The following is a 12,754-nucleotide window of genomic DNA, read 5'->3' as shown; positions in this document are numbered from 1 at the left end:
ATCTATCACTCTTGACATGAGAGCCACCTACACAGGCACAACTGTTTGATAATGACTGAAAAGTTAACGAGCATCTATCGTGCTGTGGCTCTTTTCATTCATCACCCAGTTGATCTGGCAGCTGTAGATCAAGACCAGCTCAACAAGTAAAACACCAGGGAGCTCTATAACATCAGTGGCTGCTTGTGGGTGCTGGGAGATGTCACTGTCCCTCAGGGGCTCTGGACTAGTGTGTGGGCACGGAAAACCCTGCTGCCTCCTTCAGCAGCCTCTCAACTGGGAAGGGTTCAGCCCTGACCCTCTTCTCACCTTGCCACTCACTCTACACAAACTAATGACAGCAGAGCCAGTGAGCAAAAAGCATCAGTTGCCCTGCCTCTACCTTCCAATGATATTTGGTCTAAATAAAAGTTTCTGTGCATTTAAACAGTGTTCTGACATTACAGTAATTAGGTTATTCACATCAATTTAGTCCCTTAGATGATTCCCATAATGGCAGGAGAAGTGAATTTCATTTTTTAAAATTTAAATGAAATAAACCACTGGCATTTAAATGTACTTTCAGCTATCAGATTTGCTGCTGAATGTTATCCATTTTTTATTCAAAGACTGACAAATGTTTTAAAAGCGTGTGCTTCATGCTATGCAGAACAGAACTTTTACTTTAACCAAGAAAATACTAATATATTGACGAATTTATTTAACACTGTGCATATTCTGAGAGTCAAATAGATAACAGTACCATTGAGCAGTACTTATTCTTTCCTTGAAACTCTAACAACTACAAAGCACTGTATTGCTTGGGTTTTATTATTTTAGCCAGCCAAAAGTGGTTTAAGACTTGATTCTTCCTTTCAAATACATAGGTGTTTATTGCTAAGCCTCTTACAAAATCAGCTACAAAGCATGAACACAATGTACTGGTACTCACAATGTTCATTTAAATATCCACTGGACAAACTACAATGTCTTGTCATTATTCACTATGATGACCTAAGATACCTTCCAACTTTGAGTGCAAACCCAACCTGAAATGTATTTGCCTTTAAACTTTAGTCAAGCCATTGTCTTAGTTAGCCATTTAGCTGACATTTAGATGCTGCTCATTTCAGCACCAAGCTATATGTGAGACAGACCAAGAAGCCTCAGAAGGTTGCAAGACTGGATGCAGCTAGTGAAGGTTTCCACTAGAATTGAAGCCATTTTTTTAGGATTGTACCAAAGAAAAAAAAAAAGCAAAAAAACTGCCAACAAAACAAACAAAGCAAACAAACAACAACAAAACAACAACAACAAAAAAACCCAAATGAAAACCCCATTAACCAAACTAAACCAAACCAACCAAACGAAAAACCCCACAAACCAAAAAAACCAACCCAACCACTGTTACTAACATTTGGGATCATCCACACTTTCTACATTTTCAGACTCACTACAGCTGGGCCTTTGCATCCCTATGCACAAAGGTGTCACCAACTCCACTGATGTGCTCCTCCTAAGTTTCTTAATGCACTGTACTTCCAAGCAGGTTGGAGAAGGTGTAAAATAGGAAAATCAAGTGGTAAGTACTTCTGATGGCATCTGGGGCCGTGACACAACAGCTGCCTCCAGACAGAGCAGGGATTTTAGAGCAAAGCTGCGTGGTCAGGCAGGAAATCTTGCTTTGCAGAGTATCAATGAAGTGAGCTTTCACTTCATTCAGATATTAGTCACCACCAAGCAGCAAGTCTTTCCTCTGCCCTTCTCCATTCCAACAAGGAAAGGCCCAGTAAAGTCTACTTTTTGTCTCCCTTTCTCTTTGCTTCCTGGGAACCATCCCACTGGGGGTCCCCATCTTAATTTAAATCTTAATGTTATGTACACACCATGTGCTTTGAATCACATACTCATTTCAGAGCTAACATCACACACTTCTGGTTTATTTCTGCACTCATAACTTGCTTTAGGTTAGGCTGCAGACTTTCTTCTCACTTTACCCAGCTTTTCATTCCTTCAATAACTATGCTTCATAAGTAGATTTCTACACAATCAATATAAAGATGTGCAAATCCTTACTGGAGCTTTTCCTCACCTATACAGGGTTTGAAGTTTAAACACATCAATTGAATCAGAAAAAATATATAAGCTTTGTATGACCTGTTTCTCTACTGACTTTAACTTTGCAAAGTAATTTATGTCTGCTCCAAATGGGTTCAGAGTACTGCCATCCTCATGGGGTAATGATTTATGAAGAGTTAGCACACAGGTGAATATGTGTAGTGCAAGAACTTGCAGATTCAAACCCTTTGTTTCCCTTTGTTGCTATTTAATTATGAGTGAAGTGGAAGCAAAGAGTTTAAATAAACCTAGTCAAGTATACAATGCCAAAGAAACACTAGGGGATTAAAGAACTTAGTGTAACTTTCCGTGTACTTGGGCTTTGTTGCTTTTTAAAGCCCAAATCATGTAACTTTTTCCACACTCATTTCACTCTATTCTTTTCTCTATTAGATTATTTCCTATTTATTTTGCAATTCTACTTCTCCCCCTGGAATGAATTGCTCACTAACACATTCTGAAGACAGGCTTAGAACCTAGAGGTTTAGTCTGCCCTATAAGAAATGCTGCCTTTCCTCAGTTTCAAACCTTCAATGGAAACCACATCTTAGAAGAGCATTCAGTAAGGACTCAAGAAGCTAAACAGTCCAAAGACAATGTTTGTATTCTCTAGCTATTGTTGGTCTCCACATTAATGAAACTGCTGTCGTATCCTGTTGAAAGAATGGGACATGCACCACTGCTCTGCTAAGCTAATAGGTAAATTTTACAGTCATTTGTCTTATAACTAACCAGTAATCAATATCTCAAACTTTTAATAAGATTTTCATATATGTCAAAATAATCCATTGTGAAAGCCTTAAAGAGAGAACAGTTTTTAATAAAAAAAATAAAAATTGAGCATGACAAACCACATGGGCAGCGTCATTGCATGCTTTATTCCTGCAAGATAAAGGGTTTGCAATTTAGATGATCTGTCTTTAAAATGTTAGGGTGAAAAATAAACCTAAATCACATTTTCTTTAAAAGGAATAAATTAATTTTTACCATCAGTATACAAAATCATATCAATCAATCAATCCAAATTCTCTATTCCATTGCATTATCTAGGACATAAAGCTGTTTTCATGTTAGCCTATGGTTTTAAATTCCAACAAATGTTATTTGGGAAGTAAGATTGAAAGATGAAGCATGGAAGAAAATGACATTTTGTGTACCATATAATTACCAATTACCTACCAGTGGAACTAATCAGATTGTATAAATTTAGACTGCGGATTCATCAACCAATTACCTTTGAGAACATGTTATGCCCCTCATCAGTGATTCAACCTACACTCCAAGTATTAAACAACTTACTATGGATATTACAGGGATCTATTTTATTCAAAGAAACACAACCCAAAGCACGGTAGTTAAAAGCTGCTGCAAGTAATAATATTGTTAAAATATTGCCACTGATGTAAATGTATTTTAAAAGTATCTAATATTAATTTAAACTTTTTACTTAAATTACAAAAACAGTAGTGATTTACTATACCAAATTAAAGCAGACTGGAATTGATGTACTATATTCTACAAAATCACACTTTTTGTAACCTCTGCTTATTATACAGCACAAAAAAGTGATGAAATACAGCTAGCAAGTGGCTAAGAAACCATTCATGCATTAATTTAGGTGCTTCATTTAGATTTAGAAGAAATTATTTAGAAATACAGTATCTGTGAATTATTTTTCTTTACATATGAAAATTTTCAATTAAACACAATTTTATTTTCATACCCCCAAAACTTCACTTGAATTAACTGCAGAAATTAATTTGAAAAAAATCAGCTACTAGTGAATGTCTATCAGAATATATCTCAAAAGAAGGAAGAAAGTGGTAGTATAGTTTCTTTCTTTTCATAAAAACGCTCAGTTACATATCACAAAAACTCAGTTACATAAATATGTGCTGGTTAAAAGCAAAAGGACACCTACTCATGATAACAAAGTATGAGCTTTCTACTATTGTGCCTGAGCATTATTCTGGAATTAATTTCTAATTATATTTACAGCACTATCCCCAGCTTTGCTAGGAATTACTATTTTCACATTAATGAAAATATTAATACCCTCCTGAGGCTTGAAAAAACAGTTGCAAATTTTGCTCAAAAAAAAAAGCAGCTTTTAAATCATACTTTTTTCTCTGCATAAACCAAGTTGATAATTAAAAATTTCATATTTGATGGGATATAAAGGATTGTATTAAAAAAATATATTGGCTCATGTTCAATCTTTGTTTAGGTTTAAAAACTGCTATCTGATTCCCAGTTGATGCCACACACCTCTGCAGACTGCTGCGTGCAGCAGGTAAGGAATGAAAGTCCCATTTGTGCAGCTCACAGCTTTTCCCAGGCAGGGCCCTCCTACTCTGCTCTCTAATCTCATATATGGGCCCAGGACTATTGACATAATGAATGACATTTACTCAAACCAGTTTTAGGGGTAAGAGGAAAACGACTACTGGGCATGCACAAAACTTATCATACATGTAGCTAAGCAGGTGGAATGTGGAGCTGAGCCCAGTGAAGAGCCAAGCATAGAGTGCTTCAAAAAACAAGGAAACAGCCAAACCTTTGGAGAGCAGCATGAACATCAGCATGATTCTTACAGCAAAGAGAGGGAAGAAACCTCCTTCAGTAACATGTAATTCCTTGCAGGACCACCACGGGCTGCTGACAAGGCACTGTGATCCTGATCCTGAGATGGCTTCTGCACCTGGAAAAACAGCAGCAGGTTTAGCATAACACCAAAAAGCAGAAAAGTTCAGTATTCAAGGGTTCTTGTCTTCTAATCTTTAAATGTAGCTAAAATATCTAAATAACATAACGCTGTGAATAGTAGTAGTATTGTAGTTGAACTAGTAATCACTGTTGTATTTTAATCCTACTCCTAATTAAACTAACAATAAATTCTGGGCTTTGTATACCTGATGCATTCCTCTTTTTTTTTTGCACAAAATGAGACTTTGAACATAGCAATATATAGATATGGAGAGGATATTTGTCCTGTCCCATTTTCATGCACTACATTTCAATATGCTGTGTACAAATAAGTCCATATGTTCCCAGAATCCACTTGAAAATCACTGCTTCCTTAGAGTGCTCGTTATACCCAGACAAACTGCTTCCTACAAGCATCCTAATCAGGCAGTGGTTATTCAGCTCCCTGAAGCCTCTCAAAATACCACTCTGATGTTTAGTAGAAAAGGGAAAGCTAGGTCTATTTTTCCTAAGTCGCAGATACAACCAAGGAATTAGATTTCTAAATATTTGTTTTGCTTTTAATGAAAAAGCTCACTTCTTTAAATATAAATTTCCTTCCTCTCCTTATGAAAATGTGCATTGTATCTGGTAACAAGCAGTTACCAGAAGCAGTGGGAGGTGTACTGCTCAGCATACAGTTTTGGCCCCCATGGCCTCAGACTGAAGGTTGCACTTGTGTTTTACATGGAGCTGATTTTAGAGAAGGTTTGATGACACTAAGGAATCAGATGAAATTAACTCACACTGTCATTCTTTTTACCCAAAAGAAGAATAGAGCTATGGGTCCTGCTTTCTGAATGGGAATGGCATACACATTAAAAGTCAGCTTTGGGAATTCCTTTTGCATTATTACCATGAACATAATATCTCCACATCTCTCTTCTGACAATATTGTCAGTAATAGTTTTTCTAGCTATAATTCCTCCTTTGGGAGCCAAGTACACAAAGACGACAACTTTACAATTTAATTAAAGGTAACAATGGAGAAAATATAATAATAAAGTGAGTATAACATTTCATAAGAGTCAGATACAAAGGCAGAGATTGTTGAGCGTCTCACTGATAAAGCACTGAAGCCTTTTTACATTTTACAAATTAGAGAAGTAGTCCCAGGAGTTCATGTTGAAATGTTGAAGGATCCAGCTTGTAGGGTGTCTTTACAGTTTCACTCTGTATAGAGAGGAAAAGGAGAAAAACATACTGCTTTTACAGCTAAAAAGAGTGTGAGATCCTTCCTATAGGTAGACAAGTATTAGAGATACGACAGGATCCATCTATACAAAAAATCTCTTGGTAACTGCTGAGAGTTTCTGACTTTTGACTACAATGCCAACCAGAAAATAAGACTTTTGGCAATGAGGAAAGGTGCTTGGTCTTTAATGTACATTTTCTTTCTTTAACTACAGCTTTGTTGTAGATAAAGAAAGTATATTACATATACTAATGTAGATATTCTTTGTTTAACCACTGCTGAGAGACAGGAGTCTATGTATGTTTAACAATTACTCAGGAAACCATTTCTCTGAGACAGGCTCGATTTCTGAGGGGAAGGATTGGCAAAGTTAAAAGCTTGGAAAAGTTGAAGGCCCAAAAAAGACTAACATGATGGGCTCAAAGGACAACAGACAATTTAGGCTAGGGCATTCTACAGGCAAAGGTAGCTTAGTTTTGAAATGCAGTTGTCAACAGTAATTTTAAATAAAACAAATGGGGACAAGTTAGAGAAGGAGATTGCCCCCTGGGCTTTCTCAAAAGTAAGCTGGAAGTGCATTTACTTGCCATGCACTTACCTTTCCTACCTCCTTCTCCATGCAGGCACTCCATACACAGCCTTCAGACAGCTTGTTTCAATGTTTTGAGAACTCCATCACAATAGACTTATTTATCTTTAATGGGTTAGTTGATTCTCAGTTATTCCTCTTCTGTCTTCTGATCACTTTCTACCACCTTTGGCCAAATCTTCCTATCAGTCTGTTGGTTTCGGAGACAGAAAAAAAAAATCACACAAAAAAACTTCCCACTTTTTCCTTTCAGAAGGACGAGGTAATTCAGTGTTTCCTTCCAAGATGGATGATCTCATTAAGCAGAGTTTTTTCTAGCTCTTCCTTGTCAGGTGAGCAAGGACTCAGGGTGGGTGTCCAGCATCTCCTGTCACTTTGTGTCAATAAGACACATGATTTCACAATGCTCTTCAAGTGGGGGACGCAAAGAATTGCAGTTAGGTGCACCACAAACCCATACAGCCTGACTGTGGACTTGACAGACACTCATTCTTGGGATTTGCAGAGCCAAGATTTAAGAAGAGGAGATCAGTTTCAAGAACCAGCATTTCTACAAGAGTGATGGTGGTTTACACTCTAAAAAGTAAGAAGCCAAACAGTGTCCATAATTCCTTGCCTTTTGTTTCTCATTACAGCCAGTTACACCTTCTGTGCATAAGACACATGACCACATCAAAAAGCTCATCAGACATTACCTCCATCAGTACTACTGATCACGGCAATAGCAGCATCAGAGGAAAGCAGGTCCAGGACACAAATTGTGTCTTAATTCCTGTTCATTTAGTCTTTTATCTGTGGATAACGTCTGCCAGATATCCCAGGAAATATGGTAATTAATTAAAAATTATACAAATATGTGTGATTGAAATGAATATTTGCCAAATCCAGTATTTTTCACACACCTGTTCTTTCCCAGATATGAGATGTAGCAGTTGGCAGCAAAAGTAAGTAGAGAGAGGAAAAAGTCCTCCTGTGTAATAGAAAGAATGTCCATTAGCTAAATGGAAAAAAACAAGATGACAAAGGGGAAATAACAGACTAGAAAGTTCAAGAATCCAAATTAGTGTTAACAGTTCAATTTATCTTGCATAATATTACAGTAATTGGATTGTGTCTATCATCCTGCTGTTGTGACACACTTGGTTTGCTCTATTTGTTCTTGACAGTTTCCCACAGAGACTTTGATGGCGATCAGTTTTGCAAACTCCAGCATCTCTTATTTTCCTTGCTACCAGAGCTGAAATGTATGGCAGGCTGCACTCACAACCCTCGCAAGTCGTGAGACCTGGATGGCTGCTCTTCACTACAGCAACAACATGTATACAGACAAAAGAGTTCTCATATATTAATACTTTAAGACTAACTTATTGAAGCTATTAATATTGTCAATGCATGTTTCTTTTCTTGGTGGTTAAGTCATCAGCAATGAAAGGTAAAGGAGTAATTTTCATCAGCCACAGAAGACTGAATATAGGTCATGGTGAGTTCAAAGACAAATAATTTAAGAATCAAAGCCTCAGTGGAATGCATCAGAGGTAATGCTGAGTAAATCACTGTGTCAGTATGACTGATTAAATATTAGCAAAAAATGTGAATTGATTTTAAAAAAGAAAAAGAAAAGCTTTGTATTTTATTATGCTATAAATATTTTTTCTGCCACGCTACCATTACATTTTCCATTTGGTTGTATTGACCTATGATAGAAGTATAATGTTGGCCTCAATAAGGTTAAGCGTTTTAATTTAAAATCCATAAAGGTGAATCTCAACTAGAAACAATGCACAGCTAGCCAACATTGTATAATACTAATTCAAAACACCATAGTTTTTTCACATAACTAGCAGAATAAATACTGCAATTCATCCTAAATCTCAAAAATAAGCACTGAATTTCATGTATTAATGTTCAAGCAAAATTGTCATATTTCATGTATAACAAGAAAATATTCATTCTCAATGTCTTAATATTACTGATCTGCTAAAAAAAAAAAAAAAAAAATTAAGGATGTGTCCTACAAAGAGAAAATAGAAAATGTTGTTATAGAATAAAACAAACAAACACATCCCTTAACACATAATGCATAAAAATGCTATGATATTTCTGTGGGTTTTTATATTTTTCAAAATTCTATGATGTTCCTTGCAAGCATTAAAACTCAGTAAAGTATAACTTTGAAAGTTACCAATTTAAATTGTAAACATACTGGGTTTTATTAGACACATTGTCTTGTGACAGCAGGGATAAAAAACAGTCTAAGTTGTAACTAAGATAACAGCACTAGTTAGCACAGAAACTGGTTAAAGGTGAAAATGGAATGACAAATATTAAAAAATTCTTTCAGGTAGGATTTACTTGATTTGCAAAATAAGATTTTTCTAAGCACTTCACTTACATACAAGTGAATGTAGAGGACTTCCACACTTCAGAGTTTAAAAGTGTATTGTAAAGAGTTAGGGATGAAAAGCCAACTTGCAGTTAGTTTGGAGTCCCCATGCCCAGATATTTTCCCCCCTGTTTTGGGAAAAGCAGGGATGTCTTGCCTTAAACTCAGTCTAGGATTTGAGCTAGAGCAGTAAGCAAAGCCAGGCCCAGTGCTATGGTGAGTCTCTAGAGGACATGCCCCAGGAGTGATTGTCCAACACCTGAGGAGTGTCACAGCTCTCATGTGGCAGAAAGTAAAACAGAGTTATGTGGGGCAAGGGAGGCCACATGATGGATCAGGGTCTGGGAAGACCATGATGGGAAAGTTGGGTATTATGACAAAATGAGAAAGTGCCTGTGTAGCTCTCCACTCCTCCCTGCTAACTGAAAGCAGATGGAAAGAAGGAAAAAAGGAGAGGAGAAAAGCAAGTCAGCAGTGGACAGGCTTCATTAGCTTTGTTAACTTTACATTTCAGGCTCTCCAGGATGAAGACTGCTCCTTACCATGCATGCACAGCACCTACCTACTATTGACTTGCTAAGACCAATGACTGTAGTAGTAGTAAAAATTCCTGGTTTTTCTTCTTAAAAGAAGAGGGGTTAGCCATTTATAAGTGATGACCTGTCCACTGTAAACAAATTGCTTTTTCTTTACTTGCACCTTCATTACTCAGCTAAGCAAAAAAGCCAAAAGGGATATTACCAGAAAACATCCTTCTGTGATGTTTACAAAATAAGATATTTATACAGACTCCTCCTGCAAAAAAGATAATTAGGGATCCAGAAATAGTAAGCTCATCAGCTACAGAAAGGAGTCATTTTACTGTCCAAGTGAATATGGACTACTTTTGTTCTGCAGATCTTGAACTGGTAAAGGCATCAAAATTCCTCTCACTCTGGACATCTCATGAGATTTCTCCAGCCTCAGGGCTGCAGAAACTCACTCTGTTCTTGAACGTGGAGGTGCACATTAAAAACATGAGCTGAACAGCAAGAGAACTGGAAAGCTCACCTAAACTGCTCTTGAAACTATTCTGTAACTCCTGCATCTCTATTTATGGTTTATTTATATGGGTTGACCCGATTGGTTACAGCAAGTAAAATGTCCTCTGGACATTCATTAATATACCCAAGCTGAACCATTAACCTGAGCTATTTGGGAAATACCTTGACAAATCAAACTTCCAAAGTCTTATTGAATATACAATATCATAGTAATAATAGGTTCATAAATTTCACTAACACTTCACTCAGTATCAGCCTATATCCACTATCTGAACACTCATGGAAAGGAAAGGTTAATACAGTAGTAGTTTTTGTATGTTCCCATGATTGTGCACATCTGCGAGATAGATTTTTGTCATATTTAAAATGAAATATGAAAGCAAATTTGATTTTCAAGCAAATTATGTTTATCTCAGCATGTGATACTGAGGCGCTTCTAAGAAGCATTTTTTTGTATCTGCTGGCTTAGGTCATATATGAAAATTACATAATCCTTGAAATGTTTACATTATACATAAATCATATAACTATACCTTGCAATGATTTAACATTCTAGTGTAAGATTTTTTGGCATTAAAATAAATAAATAAGTAAAGTAAATAAATAAATTAAAATAAATAAAAATAGACTTTGTTATAATATTTGCATTGTGATTATTTCACCTTGAGTAACTACAAATTCTTAACTCTTAGTTTAATTGTCCCTGGTAGTCCTCTAGAAGTCATAAATGGCATGCAGATATACTTCTTATAATCTAATATTTATTTTTCCCTGTGCTATATTTAATCTCAAGTTCATGGTTTTCCTTCCGATTTTCCTTTAAAACATAGGAGCATTTGATAGCTTTGTATCCTGGGGAAAAAAATAAAACAAAGGAATATTTTTATCCAACCACAAAATGATGTCAGAAACCCAACAGGGACCAAACACCATGTTGGAACAAAAATAGTCCAGAGATACACTTTCAAAGTTGAGCACCTGCTGTAAAATAACCATCTGTGTTTAACTGTAATTTAATTATAGGTTCATTCCTTTTGTGTACTCTGGAAGGATCTCATAGGTCTTCCCCAGTTGGTCTGCAATCAACTTTTGGCATTTTGCAAAGGCAACAGACATGTTCTCTTAATAACACCTGCTAACTTCTTTCATTCCTGTTTCAGCAAAGGCCTTCTGGGATTAAACAACGGTGTTTAGAAACAAAATAAAAAATCTTATTAAATCTGAAATAAAAACCTGCATTAATGAATCACCTGCCCTAAAAAACCAGTATTAATGGCTATCAAATATGCCATTTCCCTTTTCACAAAAGTAACCCAAGAACCACAAAGGTAAAAGATTTTTTATTATTATTTTTGAGGGGGAAAAAAATCAGTATTCTCCAAAGATCTCCAAGCTACTGTGGCAATCTATATTAATTGAAAATTTCTGCACAACACCTCAAAGCAAAATAAAGCTCACAGACATTAATACTTGCTGAAACTAAGCCTGTCTATTAGAGATTTATTGGAATTAAAGCAAAACAAAACACAAAAAAACCCCCCAAACAAACACAAAAAAAACCCCACTAAAACCACCCAAACAGAAAGTTCTTATGGGTAGAAGATTCCCAAATTTCATCCTATTGTGGATGCCACCTGTGACCAATTCATTAGGCCATATGATTTAAATATTAATACCCAAGGTTAGCTACCTATAAAAGCTTGAAGTCAGAAGATTTTTTTATAAGGCTATTTAATTGACCATTTTCAATAATAAATTACAAGATAAAAGGTTGAAATGTCTTACATTTTCAGTGTATCTTTATATATTACTTATATATACAGAAAGTTACCTATTGAATGTAAGTCCTATGGACGAAACTGCAGAAAGCAGTGTTAAAGCCCTGAAGTCCAAGGAGTGTTGCAATAAAAAGTCTAATAATTCAAACCAACAATTTCAGAAATAAGTGGAATTAGACCTGAATTTGACACTGCCTCATATTAAGCCTAGACACAATCATGAAATGTATATCTAAACAAGCTTCCCTGAATGTTCAATCACTAGCTGCCTCATACCAAGCATTTGCATAGACAACAATAATGGCAGGGGCTTTTCTGTGAACAGGGCTGACACAAAGACCAACATTAGCATGGGGCAGAAAGTTTCATGAAATGTTAACCAGTATAAACTACAACAAAACCAGCATTTTTTCCCCTACTGTGACAAAGTGAAAGTAGTATTCTAGAAACTCAAGGACAACGCACAAACAAAAAATTTCAGTGAACCTGGAGCTGGGACTTCTGTAATTTTTGTGTTTATGGTTTATGATGTGCCATACACAGGTATGTTACTATTAACACATTTCACCTATTTTAGGTCACTTTTTTTCTATTCAGAAGAAAGGAAATATCTAATTTAAGGCTTGGTAAGGAAAAGTAGATGGCTAGGAAGAAAACACACAGCCTAATTCACAATTTCTAACTGGAAACGTCTTAAAACTTTGTTAACAGTAATAGGTCATATTGAAATTTTGGGTTAAAATTAAATTCTGCTCTGACATTCTATAAATCCTGCCCTTGAAAGAGAAACCAGTATGCCACATGGAGGATTTTAATTCTGGTCTGCATAAAATGGAGTCAGCAAAACCTACTGTCTAAAGTTAAGATGTATATACACCCGTGGGGGCAAGCACATGATACCATATATTGTTCGAAAACTAACAG

This window comes from Pseudopipra pipra, chromosome 9 (genome assembly GCF_036250125.1).
Source record: "Pseudopipra pipra isolate bDixPip1 chromosome 9, bDixPip1.hap1, whole genome shotgun sequence".
NCBI classification, from domain to species: Eukaryota; Metazoa; Chordata; class Aves; order Passeriformes; family Pipridae; genus Pseudopipra; species Pseudopipra pipra.
Note: the sequence above shows the minus strand (reverse complement) of the source record.